This window comes from Myotis myotis, unplaced genomic scaffold, assembly GCF_014108235.1.
Source record: "Myotis myotis isolate mMyoMyo1 unplaced genomic scaffold, mMyoMyo1.p scaffold_m19_p_7, whole genome shotgun sequence".
In the NCBI taxonomy this organism is placed as follows: Eukaryota; Metazoa; Chordata; class Mammalia; order Chiroptera; family Vespertilionidae; genus Myotis; species Myotis myotis.
This window is the reverse complement of record NW_023416379.1, coordinates 29,286,407-29,303,407: the sequence shown is the minus strand read 5'-3', so window position 1 is coordinate 29,303,407 and position 17,001 is coordinate 29,286,407. Positions and strand designations below refer to the sequence as shown.

The window sequence follows — 17,001 nt, the reverse complement described above, 5'->3', positions numbered from 1 at the left end:
CCTGCGGTATGACTTTTACCTTCGTGGAAGTGAATTCTACTGCTTGATCATTCTTTGGAAAGAGACCCAACACTCTACTGGTGATCCTGATTTCCCGGGAAAGCGCTCGCAGCTTTTAATGCAGCTGTACCGCATCGACAGCCATTTCTTTCAGTGACATGTCTGTATTGGAGGCCTACGTGAGTTAAGGACGGCAGCTTGATCTTTCCATTGGCCACATCACCATCCCATTCAGATGCTAAGCAATTTCAGGAAAGATTACATTTCTTCTGGACCTGAGAGCAAAACCATTTTCTTAGTGACTGGCGCCCCTGGCAGGGTGCCCAGGGAAACCCCGCAGCGCCCTCCTTTGTGGGCCTGCTCCGCAGGTAAGCTCCCCACTCGGCACCGGGTTCTTTCATCCTGAGCACATTTCATCACCTCAGAAAGCTCCAGCCTTCTCTTACTCTTCCCTTCAGAGTCCTGCAATCGCCCTGAAATGTTCCCCAACTACGGCAGCAGCCCACAGAGATTGTTTTCTTTAAACACTGACCCAGTGTCACCTAGTTTAACACTCTGGGAGGCTCTAATTATAGTAATTAGATTGTAAGCTCCCCCAAAGCCAGGACTGAGCCCAGTGCTAGGCCCAAGGGCGGTTTCAGGAAATGCCTGCTGAGTGATGGCTTTCAGCGGTGGACAGTCTCCAGCGGGTAGACAAATGGTGACTTCGCGCCACCGGAGAAGGCCGTCTCGGCTGACTGGGCAGGGCCTCTGTCTCCGCCTGTGCTGGTGAAAGCCGCTGCTGCCAGACAGCTCTGGGCAGCCAAGGTCGGGCGACTTAGACACCCAAGGTCGTCCTCCGGCTCATCTCTTCTCATTTAGAAAGGTACATGCTGAACTCAGGCATGCAATTTCCCATTTTCAGGTTCGAGAAGTCAGCAAGAACAAGCAGCAGAGAGGCAGAGAGATAAACATTTTATATCTGCTTTGCTAGACCCTGTAACTTTCCAGTGCAGGCAGAACACATAAAAGGGAGGGCACGTCGCATGTTGAAGAGCGGATCGTGTGCTGTGTGGAGACTGATTTATATAACTCTTTTGCTAGACTAATCCAGAGCTGGATTAATATTTTAATCATATTCCCTGGAGAGGAAAAGGCAGCTGGTCAAATTGTTGGAGGTGACATGCCAATCTACATAGAAACCAAGTGTGGTTTGGAGACCACCATGGAAATAATAACTTCAGTCATTAAGTAGAGAATGAAAGAAACCAGATAAGTTTTCCAGGATCAAGAAGTTATTTTTATTATAAACTAACCTTAGGGAGACCATAGGCTTGATTATTATTTTAAGATTTAAATTCAAATACTGATGGTTTTATCTTTTCACTGTTGATTACCCTTGGCAAGAACAGAGTTAGCCATGAGTGCAATAGAACATCCTTCATTTTTTTATTTTTAAGTTGCCATTTTAATTGTGTACATAAACTTAGTTTGTAGGCAAAGCCTGGCAAGGAGCACACATGATTAGGTCTTGATGTGGGATTTCTCTTTCCCTTGAACGTGACTTTCCAGGATCTGAATTCTGATGGTTGGTAAAAATTTACTGGCATTTGAAGGAAGTGGTCTTTCCCCTTTTTTGTTTTCTTGCAGACCTGCGTAACACCAAATCTTTACAACGGTCTGTAGCTGGCACTAGCAACAAACGTCTGGAATATAATGTGTTGTGCTCTGGGAAATGCTATCTTTTGCTTGGATGGATAATTACTGAGAATTTGTTAATGCTTCTGGATTTTGTGGGATTAAGGCTGATACTGTGATATTCCCATGTGTTCTGTTGACCCTTAGATATTTGAGAAAAGAGGGAAAAGAGTGCCTTAGGGTTGAAATAATCAAATTTTGAAGGTGCTAAGGTTCTACTCCAGTTATACTGGCTGATGGCCCAGGGTTCAGCTGCTGACAAAGGATCCCAGATTGCACCCGGAGGCCCAAATACCATCTCTTCTGCCTGGAACTGAGTCAGTAAAAGGAAATAGTGTAGGGCAGAATTTTGGCCTGAAATTTCTCTGTGGGAGCAACAGACTGAATTGATAATGGAAGAAAGTTGGTATTGTTAACTTTTATGAGGTGGCAGTAATTTCAGGAATTACATAGTGCTGGCAAATTATTTGGGCCATATTTTCACCTGTGCTCATTGTTCACGCTGCTGGGTTGGGTAGCATAGCTGAGCCAGATCCAAGATGAGAAAGAGAATTGGGGCCGACTGTGGCACTGGGCTAATGCAATTAATGTCATGACACGCGCGTTGCCGCAGCTTCTGGGAACCACAACAGAGAGCCCTTTACAAAGGCCCTGAGGGGATGAAATCTCTGACACCAGGAAGAAATGAGCAGGAGAGGGTGAGAGGACGTAGAGGAAGTGGCTCCAGGAAGGAGAGAGTCAGGTTTGTTAGTTTTTGTTAATCCTCACTGGAAGATATTTTTTTCCATTGAATTTTAGAGAGAGTGGAAGAGAGGGGGAGAGACAGAGAGAGAGAAACATGGATGTGAGAGAGACACATCACTTGGTTGCCTCCCACCTGACTGGGGCATCGGGCCTGTGAGCGAGGTACAGGTACGTGCCCTTGACTGGGAATTGAACCCACGACATCCCATTCCTGGGCCGACACTCTATCCACTGAACCAAACTGGCCAGAGCATTTGATTGTTTGTTTATTTATTTCTCTCTTGATCTTTCCTGAGCAAGACAGCAACCTAGGGTAGACCATGGCTTTAATAGTTAATTTCACTGGATAAATAAGAAAAATATCCGAAAAAGGAAGAATGCTGGTGTCTAAGGTGGGGAGAGTCACTTCTCTATTCATGCCTTTGGTTAGGTGAAGGGCATTTGATATGCTTTGTTCTAATGTACAGAAATACAGTGCAAAGTTAGAAGCCACTTTCAACTCTCTGTCATAAGAGGCTAGATAAGATGGCTTGGGAGCAGCTGAGAAACGTCTCTTGGCATGTGTCCACACCCTGTTTCTCCTTCTCTCTTATGGGTGTGACTTTTCCCTACACTGGAGTGTAAAACCTGAGATTCAGTTTTTAATCTAGATTTAGGGTGGGTCCAGGTAGTTCAATACTAATAGGCTATTTTGAATCAAGGCCAATTAGGCCCACCTTGCATAGATAGTGGTGTTCTCTATAATCTAGCTAAGTTAGAAATGCAGTTGTCAGAAAACAGACTCATTCACTAAACTAACGAGCAACAGCTAATATTTATTGACTGTTCATTGTGCACCAGGCACAGTTCTACAGGCTTTGCAGATAGTATATGCTTCTTGTAGCAACCTTAGGAGATTACTGTCCTTTTCCCCATTTAAGTAAGTTTATAGAGGTTTATAGAGTATAGCTTGCTCAGGATCACAGGGCTAGTAAGGGGCACAATCAGAATTTAAACCAGCCGTGGGCAAGTTACGGCCCGCTGGCCGGATCTGGCCCGTTTGAAATGAATAAAACTAAAAAAACAAACAAACCGTACCCTTTTATGTAATGATGTTTACTTTGAATTTATATTAGTTCACACAAACACTCCATCCATGCTTTTGTTCCAGCCCTTCGGCCCAGTTTAAGAACCCATTGTGGCCCTCGAGTCAAAAAGTTTGCCCACCCCTGATTTGAACTCTAGAGCTCACATTTTACAACCAGCAAACTAAACTATTTCAAGATCACCCAAATAGGAAAAAAACAGAAAGGATGGTGAGTGTTGTTCCCTGCCACGCCCTCCACTGTGTGTATTCATGAGGCTAGCTTTTGGCCTTTGTCAGTACTTTTTGAATTTGAATGTCTTATCCTACTCTGTGTGTGGGTGGGGTGTTTTTTTTTTATTGTTGTTGTTGTTTTTTAATTTTAGCAAAGTAAATCTTCTAGAAAGAAGAGAGGTGTTTTACTTATAAGAACAGATCCCAGGATACTTACAAGCTTAAAAAAACAATTAGATCATCATCTTGGTTCTTTACAAAAATTGGAAACAAAAATTGCCTGACTTTATAAAAAAATTTTTTCAATGAGATAGGTCTTGTTCAGGATCCACAGATGAACTGACTTGCCGATACCTTTGTGTATTCTGTAATTGTTTCTCTGAAAGAACAGCACATATTATTATTGTGGTTGTTATTGTTTTCATTAGGTACTGTGCTTAAGTGATTTACATGTATTTTCTCAATTACATTGATATGTATGTGATAGGTACTACCATCATGTATCAGTTATCTATTGTCACAGCAATGATAGATAACAAAACCCCCAAAACCCTCAGTGGCATGCAAAAATAACTATTTATTGCTTGTACACTTAAGATGGTTTGTTCAACAGATCTCCAATCATGACTAGACTGGCTCACAGCACATAGGATTTGGCTCACTGAAGACTAAGCTAACCTGGCCGTGGTTGGGATGAATGAGGAGATTCAGCGCCTCCATTTGTCTCTCATCCTCCGATAGACTGGGCTAAGCATATTCTCCTGGCAATTGCGATTGCAAGCTCTGTACAAGCTTAATTGCGTAAGTTCATTTCAACCTTCTGCTTCCAACTTGTGTGTTAATATGTCATTGGTCAAAGCAAGTCGCATAGCTAGGTCTAAGAGGGTGGAATTATGCACTCCATCCCTTGGGAGAGCCCTGGAAAGCAGCATAGCAAAAGGCCTTAGATCAGCGGTTCTCAACCTGTGGGTCACGACCCCTTTGGTGGTTGAACGACCCTTTCACAGGGGTCGCCTAAGACCATCCTGCATATCAGATATTTACATTACGATTCATAACAGTAGCAACATTACAGTTATGAAGTAGTAACGAAAATAATTTTATGGTTGGGTCACAACATGAGGAACTGTATTTAAAGGGCCAGAAGGTTGAGAACCACTGCCTTAGATAAAGGGAATGGTAAACAATTGGACCCATTTTTGCAATCTAGCACATGTTCTCATTTTATAGATGGAGAAACTGGGACTTAGTAAGTGGCTTGCCTAGGATCACACAGATATTAAGTGACAGAGCTGGAATATGGACCTGGGTTGGTCTTTTCTCAAAGCTGGAGCTCTTAATGATGTGCTATAAATGCAAGATTTAGAAACTAGCTCTGCCTCCAACTTCTGTCCAGATCTGAGCAATCTTCTAAGTCCCTTTTTATGTATCTTCACCAATGAGGACAAAATGCAGCTGTTGGTATTATGTAATGAAAATGCTGCAAGGAGTAATTAATGTTAGCAAATTCCCTGAAAAAGTGCTAGGTATTATGATCAAAGAAATATACAGGCTTTTAAATCACTGCTTGACCTCATTTTACATTCTGTAGTTTTTCAAATGTCTCTCACCTGCAATGGTTTAGAAATGTATAGTATAAAATCTTTTCCTATTCTCACTTCCCCTCCCCCACAAATCATCATAGCAGTGCCCTAATCTTCCTACATTAATCGTAACTATAAATAAGAATAAAACTCTATACAAATTGCTTTTTAAAAAATATGACAGTAACATCTTTAAGACTGTCAATAAAATTGTACATTTTAGCAATTGATAAATGTGAACTCTAAGCTGGTAAAATCCGGTCTTTATATCAACTCCCCTTTCAACAGATGTGTCCTAGTCTAGTTTTGCATTGTAACTAACTACTACTGTTGCTATTCCTTGTATTAAGTCAGTGTCATGGTACATGTTTTGAAGAAAGTTGAGAAGTTTTATATACTTCTGTTGACCCTAGAAGCAAAACAGCAGAAGGACACATTCAGACATACTACTTGCCAAAAAGCACTCCTAAAGAAGACATTTCTGGTGTACCCTTTGACTCTTGGCCCTTTGGTCCTGTCCTGGAGCTTTGACAATAGAACAGAGACAAGTTTATGCTTCTCAGGGAAGGATATTTTTTTATAGAGCTCTGAGGACCATTAAAGGTCCACCAGCATTTGTGTGAATGCTCTGTGGGTCCATAACAATGTTGGAAACCACTTTAGAAATATGGAATTAAGGAGACTATGAAGAGGAAAGGGGAACATTTGGAGAGAGGTGATACTGTGAAGATGAAGGGCCATTGGCTCTGAAATAAGGGGGAAGAACAAGGCCGTTAAGTTTCAATCAATATACAAATGATTGGGGAGACTGAGAAATTAAATTCAGATTCTTTGTGAACATAAACATTTGGGGAACATGACTATATGCTGTATTTCCTCATCCTAGCACCCAGCACATACTTGGTGCTCACCTGTTCTCCCACAAGACCATGAACTTGCTGAGGGCAGGGACTATGTATGTCCTGAGTGGTGTTATCATCACAGGAGAGCCCAAAGCACTGTATGTAGCATGCACTACATAAATATTTGTTAGTCAAATGTCCCAGAACCAGCTAATACTTCTGTCGATTTCCTCAAGCAAAAACTCAGAAATTGCCTTTATCTTGTGCAACAAAAGAATAACCTATGAGTTGGACGTAATGTGGGAATTAAATAAAATATAATACCCATATTTAATTGTGTCCTGAAGGAAACGTTTCTCATGTAGTAGAGAGGGAAGGAAGGAACATCAGTGTAATAAGTCAAGGGACCTATCTGCTTGTTGCAGATCTGGTTTTGATCTTGGTCACATGACCCAAAGCAGCTTACCCTGTATATAATACGAACAACAAATGATGTGTTACATTTGAAAATACTTTAGAAATAAAAGTGCCAAATTAACACTAGGCACTAATAATCATTAAGACACAGTTAAACTGAAAAGAACTCCAGATACAGGAGCCAGGCAGCTGCCCTGTCTTTTGTCTTTTTCATCTTGTGTGTGCAAGACTTCAATGTCTATTATAGTGCATGGTCAACAGTTGGCACTTGGGATGTGTTTATGGAATTAATCAAGATCCTAAACTGCAACATAGAATAAAAAAGATGCTCTCAGGTAGTTATTCTTATTTATGGGTGAAGATTTTCATATGATTATTATCATGCAGTTGAATTGTTAAAATTTTATATAAGTTATATAGAGTCTTAAGGCAGAGTTTCTTCCCTCAAGAAACTTCGTATCTCATTGGTTCACAAGACTTAATTAGCTCCTCTCCCCTCATATTAAACAGTGATAAAAGACAATACGAGAGTCCTATTTAAGTGTATTTGGATATAGGGAGAGACATTTATTTTGACCAACTTAAGGGGAAAAGAGAAAAAGGGTGGGTCACAGAAATGAAAAATATGGAAGAGCCAAGTCCAGGAGACCAGAACCTATATCTCCCAAGATCAAGGGGGTGGGACTGGGACACAGGCTCACCAGGACCCTGCAGCCGGGGTGGCTTAACTCCATCTATTGTCTCTTTTGGTCACTCTATTCAACATTCATATTTTAAGGGGAGAGTCCAGTTAGCATGACTAGGGTACATCCTCACTTGCTGGCCAAGAAGGAGCAATTAGGCAAGATTGCATGAAGCCGGTACTGTGTAGTTCCTCAGAGCATAACTTGGGTGCACCTCTGTGCTACATTGGGTCCTGTTGACAGTATTACAGGATCTCAGAGAAGAGCAGTTCTGCTGAGACTTCACAGGTGAAAAGGGGCTCAAGCTGGACCTTTAAGGATGGGTAGGACTGAGATAAATGAAGAAGAGGAAAGATTTCAGGTGGGGCCACATAAGGAGCAAAGGTTTAGAGTTAGGACTGAGCCCAGTGTGTTCACCAAAGTCCCAAGTGTCAGAGAGAGAGACGACAGGCCCTTGGATTTGTGTCAGTAGAGAAGTGAGGGTAGATGTCAGGTTTAAAGGAGAAATCAAAGATTTGGGCAGGGACACTGTTAGTGTAGAACTAACTGAATAGCAAAATATTCAGGGAAAGTATAGGGGAAAGCTATGTATTTTTGAACGACAATCAGAAAAAAATAATTTGGGAGATGCTTCTGGGAATAAGATTGAGAAACCAAGCAAAGCGGTACATCTTGAAGAAGAAGAAAGTCAAGGACACATATGTAATACCCTTTGTAATACTTTAAGCAATAAAAAGGAAAAAAAAAAAAAAGAAGAAGAAGAAAGTCACCACTTGTTCGGATGCTGGACGAGTAATGGGGGCTGAAGAGGGTGTAGATATCAGCACAGTGATTTAGATGACATGTTAAATACACTAGATCTTAGCAACATCAGGTGGGAGCCACTGTCGAGTGAAGTGGAACAGTGGTGGGTGAGGACTCGAAGGTGAAGATGCTTTGGAATATTCAGTGTGGCCAGAGTGCTTAGGAATCAGTCAGGGGTCAGTGAAAGATCACAAAACAACATCTCTGCCTTGGTTAAAGTTAACGTGAATTTGAGTTGTGTTTCCAAATGACTGGATGGAAACTCTTTTTGGTTAATATTTAAAAGCTAAGGTTTCCAAAACGTTGGAGCCGATTTTAAAGATAAGAGAATTTATTCAGGAATTTAATGTTTGTTCCTAGACTTAAAGGATTATTGGAAATATTTGGAAGACAGCAGATTGGCATATTTTATTTGGGATGGTTTGCATCTCTCATTTATATATGGAACAGTTGCCACAGAAGTCTCTTGATCTTATATCCTTTTCATAAAATAAATGTATTACCAGAAACATCAGACACGTTAGTGTTTGACTAAGCACTGAAATAGCACTGAATAGAATATCTTTAGCCATTTCAACCCTCTTCTGTGCCTGCACATTATTTATGCTGGAGTTATCTCAAAAATGGATTAAAGGAGAAAGCACGAATCTACAAGCAATCCTTAACCTCAAATATTGGTCTATGTCATCACATTTAAGCAGTTCAGAATCTGCTTAGAACAGACAAACCAGGGTTTGGCTTCTCTTTATGCCTTTGAAAGAGCCAACATTTAAAAATTATTAGTGATCCAGATCCTCACTATAACTAAGTCACCTACTGGTGACCCTTTCTGTCTGCTTAAGACAATACACAAATAATTGCTCTATGTCATACATCTATTTCTGCAAAATTAAAAGTAAACCAAATGCTCTTTGCTACAAAAAAGGCCTATGAATCATGTTTCAAGAAAAAACAATCCCTCATTACTTATTTGTTTTGTAAGTTTAAAATTCCATGTATTGGCCCTAGCCGGTTTTGCTCAGTGGATAGAGCGTCAGCCTGCGGATTGAAGGGTCCAGGGTTCAATTCCGGTCAAGGGCACATGCCCGGGTTGCAGGCTTGATCCCCAGTAGGGGACGTGCAGGAGGCAGCCTATCAATGATTCTCTATCATTATTGATGTTTCTATCTCTCTTCCCTTATTCTCTCTAAAATAAAAAAAAGAAAATAAAATTTCATGTACTGGATTTACTTACAATGAGATGCATCAGAAGTTTAGAAACATAGTGTGTGGGGTATCTACTTGTTCTTAATTGTAACTGTTCACAAGGAATAGCCTAGTCATTGATATGGCTAATTGTAACCAGCACAATGACAACTACTGCAAATTCTATTGGTTGAGTTTTCATTAATTCTTTATAAATATTGTCTATTGAATATAGATAATCATAATAGAGATAGTAGTGTAGACAGTCATAGTTATATGAAGTAGGTATTATTATGATGACCCGTTGTATACATAAGCAAACTTTAGCTTATGAAGATTAGGTAACTAGCCTGACGTTACACAACTGGTGAATAACAAGGCCAGAGTTGAGTCTACATCTGGATGGTCCCAAAGCCCATGCTTGTACCATACATGATCATTTCCTGACTTAATTAATGCTCCTGTATAAGACATTCTGCTATGTTCTTAACCAGAAGCCTGTACCCTTGCTGGTTGTTTGTCTTTAATATTTTTTAAATTAAAACCTTTTAAACTTTTAATTTCAAATTAATTTTAAACTTTAAAAAGTTGCACAAACAGTATGAAAATTCCTGCATATCCAGATTCCTCAAATATTAATCTTACATAGCTATAGTACAGTGACCAAAATCAGGAAATTAACCTCGATACAATTCTATTATATAGTTTACAGACCTTATTCAAATGTCACTAGTTTTTCCAAGTGACATGTTGCATTTCATTGTCGTGTCTCCTTGATGTCTTTCAGGGTCAGCTCTACGCTTGCATGACCCTCAGAGCAAGTGCCTCTTGAAATTTTGCACCCTAAGTGCTTGGCTTGCTTCATCGCAGTCCCTTTAGTGTAGAAGAGTTGCTCAGCCTTTCTTTGACTTTCATAACTTTAACACTTTAAAAAATTACTGGCCAGTCATTTTTGCAGAATTTTCCTCAATTTGGGTTTGTGTGATGTTTCTTCATGAATAAATTTAGGTTGTTCATTTTATTTTCAGTTTTTTGTTAATCCTCACCTGAGGATATTTTCCCATTGATTTTAGGGAAAGTGGAAGAGAGAGGGAAAGACAGAGAGAAACATCTGCGTGAGAAAAATACATCAATTGGTTGCTTTCTGCACGTGCCCTGACCAGGGCCCGGGCCGGGGAGGACCCTGCAACCATGGTATATAGCCCTGACCGGAATCAATCCGGGTTGCTATGGTCCGCAGGCCGATGCTCTATCCACTGAACCAAATCGGCTAGGGCTAGGTTGTTCATTTTTGATAAAAATACCATAAAAGTTATCTTTTGATCAGCACATCATTCCAAGAGGCACAGGATGCTGACATGTCCCATCACTGGTGATGTTAACTTTGATCATTTGGTTATGGTATCATCTGCTAGATTTCCCCCCTGTAAATGAACTATTTTTCCTTTTTAATTAATAAGCATTTTGTAGGGGATCTACTTTGAGACTATGCAAGTATCCTGTTTCTCATAATACCTTTGACACTAATTTTTATCATTCATCGATAATTCTTTCTGAAACGATTTTACGATAGTAGTTGAAAATGGTGACATTCTTTTTTCATCTTTAATTCTACATTTACTAGAGTTTTACTTCAAGAAAGAGCTTTCTCTTCTTCCCCATTTATTTATGTATTCAATTACTTATTTATCAGTATGGACTCATGGATTCTTATTATATCCTGTAGGTTATAATTAGTTACCACCATTATTTATTTTGTTTGTTCAACTTGTCCCATATTTGCCCAGAAGAGGCCCTTCCATTGGCTCCAGTGTCCTTTTGACATGTTGCCATCATTTTGTTTTAAAGCACTTACTTTCTGGCACCACAAGATGTCCCAGGCTCATCGCGTACTTGCCCTGTCCAGCGATGGCAGGAGCCATTTCACCTTCGGTTGGACAATGGTGTCCAGAAACCAAGATCTTGGCACCAGGTGCTCTTACTGCTACTGGAGCATCATTGCTTCTAGTTTCTTTCAGGGGAAAGAGCTAGAAATATATGTGAGCATACGCATACTTCTGTATCTATTTGCACGTCTAGCTTTCTGTAAATGTAATAAAAATCATTGCCTCATAGTGATACCTCCAATTCCAATAGACCACTACAAGGTTTATTCTAAACTTACTCTTTATTTGTGGCTCCTTTCTCAGACAATGATAAAACTGGCTCTGATAGCCGTAAGTATAGTCACTTATAGTCATTGGTCAATACTAGAATTTACAGAAAATGAGTTCCCATATCCCTGTAAGTACATTTGTGTATGGCTCGTCTTACCTGTAGTTTCAGTGTATATAGTGAAAATACTGTTTTTCAAAGTAACTGAGGTTAGTTAGCTCCTTTTTCTCCTTCCGTTTCTGTGTGGTTGCTATTTATTAGCTCTTATGTAGTTAGGTTTATATGTGTGTTTGTTTTCTCTGCTGGTTACCAACTTATTGCCCTTTATCTCCAAATTCAAATTCACTCTTCATTGTTCATTGTCTACTTTGCAATAATAGAGCTGGAACCCTTTTTTTGTTTTGTTTTGTTAATCCTCATCTGAGGATATTTTCCACTGATTTTTAGGGAGAGTGGAAGAGAGAGGGAAAGACAGAGAGAAACATCCATGTGAGAGAAACACATTGATTGGTTGCCTCCTGCATGAACCCTGACCAGGGCCCTGGGCCAGGTAGGAGCCTGCAACTGAGGTACATGCCCTTGACCGGAATCGAACCTGGGACCCTTTGATCTGCAGGCTGACGCTCTATCCACTGAGCCAAACCCGTTAGGGCTAGGGCTAGAACCTTTAAGCATTTCTCCTCTGTAGCAAGCATGATGTTATGATTTGTAAGTGAAGGGCCCTGGAGAGACTACAGGAGAGGGGGCCTTCTCTTCCTGATTCTAGAGTGCTGCTGTTTATGTCCTCCCTCTACCATAGGGCTGCCAGTAGTGTGTGGGAAAACCCGGGGCTGCTCAGCCTTAGCTGTTTGTCCAGACCATCTAGTCTGTTAGTGAGCTCACAGCCTGGCCCCAGGGACCAACTGACTGTGGCCCTGCAACATGGTATCACACACTCTAGGCCTCTTGCTGCTCTGCTGGGGGGCAGGCTTCCAAAGTCCCAATTCCTTTTGTGTGCCTGTCTGCAGGCTTGTCTGCTTGTACCCCAGGGGAGTGCTTTTGGCTTGCTGGCCCTGGCTGGTAGTCCTCCCTGCCAGCCTCCAGCCTGCCTGCGCCGCAGAGGATATTTCCTGCTTGTCTGGGGAATATGGGGCAGCTCTGGCCGAGGCAACCCACTGATTTTTAACATTCACTGACTGTCTCTACCTACTACCTCCCCTTCAATGAGGCTGAATGTCATTCCTGGCGAGGGGCCCCTTCCAAGTTTCTTCATTCTTCAGGCTTTCTCTCTTTCTGCCCTAGAGTATTCTTTAGAGTTCTCTTTTACCTTTACAGTTATTGATATTCATTTATATTTTGCTTTTTTTTTTCTTTCACGTAACAATATATCCTAGTAAGCATACCACATCAGTTCACAGAAATCTGAATCATTTTTTTACAGCTGTATTGTACTCCATTGTCTGGATGAATTATAGTTTATTCAGCATTTTTAAAAGTATGCATACAGTCATGCATCACTTAATGAGGATGATACATTCTGAGAAATACACCTTAGGCAGTTTCATCATTGTGTGAACATTGCCGAGTGCACTTACACAAACACCCAGGCTACATGGTATGTTGCTCCCAGGCGAAAACCTGTGCAGCTTGGTACTGGACTGAACACTGTAGGCAATTACTGTAGGCAGTTATAACACAATAGTAAGTATTTGTGTATCCAAACATATATAAACAGAAAAGGTACAGTAAGATGTGGTTTAAAAGATAAAAAGTGGCGCACCTGTAGAGGGCACTTACCATGAATGGAGCTTCCAGGACTGAGAGTGACTCTGGGTGAGCCAGTGAGTGTGAGTGAGTGGTGAGTGAATGTGAAGGCCTGGGACAGACTGCACACCGCTGTAGACTTTAGAAGCACGGTACACTCCGCCTACACTAAATGTATAGAAAATGTCTTTCTTCACTCACTGTAGCTTTTTTACTTCCTAAACTTTTTAATTTTTAAAAGCTTTTCAACTCTTTGTAATACCTACTTAGCTTAAAAGAAAAACACATTATTGTACAGCTGTACAAAAATATTTTCTTTCTCTGTATTCTTATTCTATAAGCTTTTATTCTGCTTTTACTTTTTTTAGTTTTTTTTTTTTAAAAATTTAATCTTTATTGTTCAGATTATTACAGTTGTTCCTCTTTCCCCCCCCCCCCCCCCCCCCCGATAGCTCCCCTCCACCTGGTTCCCACCCCACCCTCTGCCTTTACCCCCCCCCACTTGTCCTCATCCATAGGTGTACGATTTTTGTCCAGTCTCTTCCCGCACCCCCCACACCCCTTTCCCCCTGAGAATTGTCAGTCCACTCCCTTTCTATGCCCCTGATTCTATTATATTCACCAGTTTATTCTGTTCATCAGATTATTTATTCACTTAATTTTTAGATTCACTTGTTGATAGATATGTATTTGTTGTTCATAATTTTTATCTTTACCTTTTTCTTCTTCTTCCTCTTTTTAAAGGATACCTTTCAGCATTTCATATAATACTGGTTTGGTGGTGATGAACTCCTTTAGCTTTTTCTTATCTGTGAAGCTCTTTATCTGACTTCAATTCTGAATGATAGCTTTGCTGGGTAAAGTAACCTTGGTTGTAGGTTCTTGCTATTCAGCACTTTGAATATTTCTTGCCACTCCCTTCTGGTCTGCAAAGTTTCCGTTAAGAAATCAGCTTACAATCTTATGGGTACTCCCTTATAGATAACTGACTGTTTTTCTCTTGCTGCTTTTAAGATTCTCTTTGCTTTTGCTCTTGGCATTTTAATTATAATGTGTCTTGGTGTGGTCCTCTTTGGATTCCTTTTGTTTGGGGTTCTCTGTGCTTCTTGGACTTGTAAGTCTATTTCTTTCACCAGGAAGGGGAAGTTTTCTGTCATTATTTCTTCAAATAGGTTTTCAATATCTTGCTCTCTCTCTCTGTTCTTCTGGCACCCCCATAATTTGGATGTTGGTATGCTTGAAGTTGTCCCAGAGCCTCCTTACACTATCTTCATATTTTTGGATTCTTTTTTCTTTTTGTTTTTCCGGTTGGGTGTTTTTTGCTTCTTTGTATTTCAAATCTTTGACTTGATTCTTGTGATCCTCTAGTCTGCTGTTGGATCTCTGCATAATATTCTTTATTTCAGTCAGTGTATGCTTAATTTCTAGTTGGTCCTTTTTCATACTCCTGAGGGCCTCACTAGATTTATTGGTGGTTTCTAGAAAATTCTTGAAAAACCTTATAACCGTGGTTTTGAACTCTATATCCAGTAGTTTGCTTTCCTCCATTTCTGTCATTTGTGACCTGTTTCTTTGTCTCCGCATTTTTATGCTTCCCTGTGTTGATAGAGTGGCTTTCTGTGCTAGGTGTCCTATAGGGCCCAGTGGCTCAGCCTCCCCAATTACTGAGGTGGACACACTTGGTGCACCCCTTTGTGGGCTTTGTGAACAGTCTTGTTGAGGTTAAGCCTTTATTGTTATTGGTATCACTGGGAGGAATTGACCTCCAGGCCAATTGTCTGAGAATCAGCTGTGTCTACGGTGGGAGAACTTCTGTGCTGGAGACACCCTTATGGGGAGACTTGCTTCAGTGGGGCTTTGGTGCTCACTGAGTCTGCCCCCTGAGTGTGTCCCTTATGGATCTGAGGAGTTGTAATCTGGATGGTCCCACTCTGATCACTGGGTACACTGGCTCTTGGATCTCTAAGGAGGTGCTAATTTAGCCAGCAGGAGCTACAGAGAGATCTGCAGATTCCTCTTATTTGTTTGGGGTTTGGAGGTGCTCAGATGAGGCCCAGCTGTGAAGCAATTCAAGCTGTTGTGGGGCCTTAGGCCTTCTTTTGGATGTTCTGGGTCTCTCTGACCCAGCTGCAGTTTGTTTGGTAATTTTCAGATTGCAAAGGGCCAGGCCTTTCATATGCAAAAGCCTCTCGGCACAGCTTGGGTGGGGTGGGGTCTCAGGGAATCAACAGGGTGGAGCAAACATCTATGGATGATCCTCAGCCCTGCCCTAAGAGGCCCTGAATCTCAGTGTCCAGCAGTAATCGCTGCAAGCACCTCTGAGAGAAAGCCGCCCTCGAGTTCCCCCCGATGCCAGACAGTCCAGTTTCTCCCCGTATAAATCTGGGTCCCCAGAGACTCGTCCAGAACTGGAGTTCAGAGCAGTTGGGAGCTTGTGTCTCCCTCCCGATTTAAAAAGACAACCGCATCCTCACGCACCTCCGTACCTCTGCACTTTACTTCCGCACCTCCTCTGAGTCTCAGTGTGCTTTTCTCTTTTCTTCTAGTTGTAGAATTTCCACTCAGCCAGCCTTCCTGTGGTTCTGGATGATGTCCGTTTTGTCTTTTAGTTGTATTTTTGAAGTGGTTGTGCGAGGCAGCAATTTCCGGTGTTTACCTATGCCGCCATCTTGGTTTCTCCTTTTTCACTTTTTAAGCTCTCTTGGTAAGAGATAAGAAGCAGATGCATTAGCTTAGGCCTACCCAGGGTCTGGGTCCTCGCCAGCACTGTCTTCTGCCTCCACGTCTTCAGGGCCAACAGCAGGCAGGGGGCTGCATCTGCTCTGTGACAAGGCTGTCTCCTGGAGGACCTCCGGAGGGCTTCCTGGGGTTCTTCCTGAAGAGGTGTTGTCAGAACTGTGCCCACGGTGCTTTGCTTGGTTTGTTTCTTTTTTATTTTTTTCATCATAGATTTGCTTGTTTGCACCATGAATATTCCTCTCTATTAATGAAAACCTTTCAGTGTTGAGGGGGTCTATGTTTTCAGTCTTTTTAAGGTGCTTGTAGAGGTCCTCAAAAGCTTCTGTTAAACCCTTCACTGAATTTTCTTGAAGTTGCTTATTTTCCTTCTCCTCCCCTTTTCCTTTCTCTTGCTTCTTTTTCAGCTGTGTGTTCCTGTTCCAGTTCCAACAACTCCTCATTAGTCAGTTCCTCAAGAGCCACGTCTAGTTGCTCCTCAATTCCACCCTCATCAACACCCAGATGGAAGTTGTTTGCCATCTTAACCACAGCCTTGTAGCATTTTGCAACCTCCTCATCCTTGGAAAATCCTTTGAAGTCATGGATGAACCTCTTGAGTGTTCCAGATGCCATCATAAACTTCTCGGTGACATCATCGTGAAAGGTGTTTGGTGCGGTCACGGATGTTGTATTCCTTTCAGAATTGTGTCAGGGTTTTCTCAGTTACAGCAAAGCCTGGACAAAGGTTCTACTCAGGCAGTAGGAGTTAAAAGCTGCTATAACTCCTTGATCCATTCATTGGTAAAATCAAAGAAGTGGTGTTTGGAAGGAGAAACACAGCTTTGGTATTGGCATGAAGAGCACCAATAAAAGGAGGATGTTTAGGAGCATTATCAACAATAAGCAAAATCTTGAAAGGTATGTTATTTCCCAAATGGTACTTCCCCATTTCTCTGACATAGCCATTCAGGAGGGCCTCTTGGAAGAGAAGCTGGATCATCCATGAGTTCTTTTTTTTTTTTTTTTTTTTTTTAAATCCTCACCGGAAGATATTTTTCCATTAGGATAGTTTTCCATTGATGTAAGAGAAACATATCGATTGGTTGTCTCCTGCATGTGCCCTGACCAGGGCCTGGGCTGGGAAAGAGCCCGCA

The 17,001-nt window shown here is 41.4% G+C and overlaps 1 long non-coding RNA gene across 2 annotated transcripts; it reads left to right on the top strand.

The window, feature by feature from the left end:
- Positions 1 to 16,797, top strand: LOC118660372. 2 transcript variants are annotated; one of them, XR_004968883.1, is made up of 3 exons: positions 1 to 368; positions 4,332 to 4,519; positions 16,273 to 16,797. It is a non-coding gene; the product is annotated as an uncharacterized LOC118660372 (long non-coding RNA). The 2 variants fall into 2 exon arrangements; XR_004968882.1 differs by lacking the exon at positions 1 to 368 and adding an exon at positions 3,548 to 3,716.
- The last annotated feature ends 204 nt before the right edge of the window (positions 16,798 to 17,001 follow it).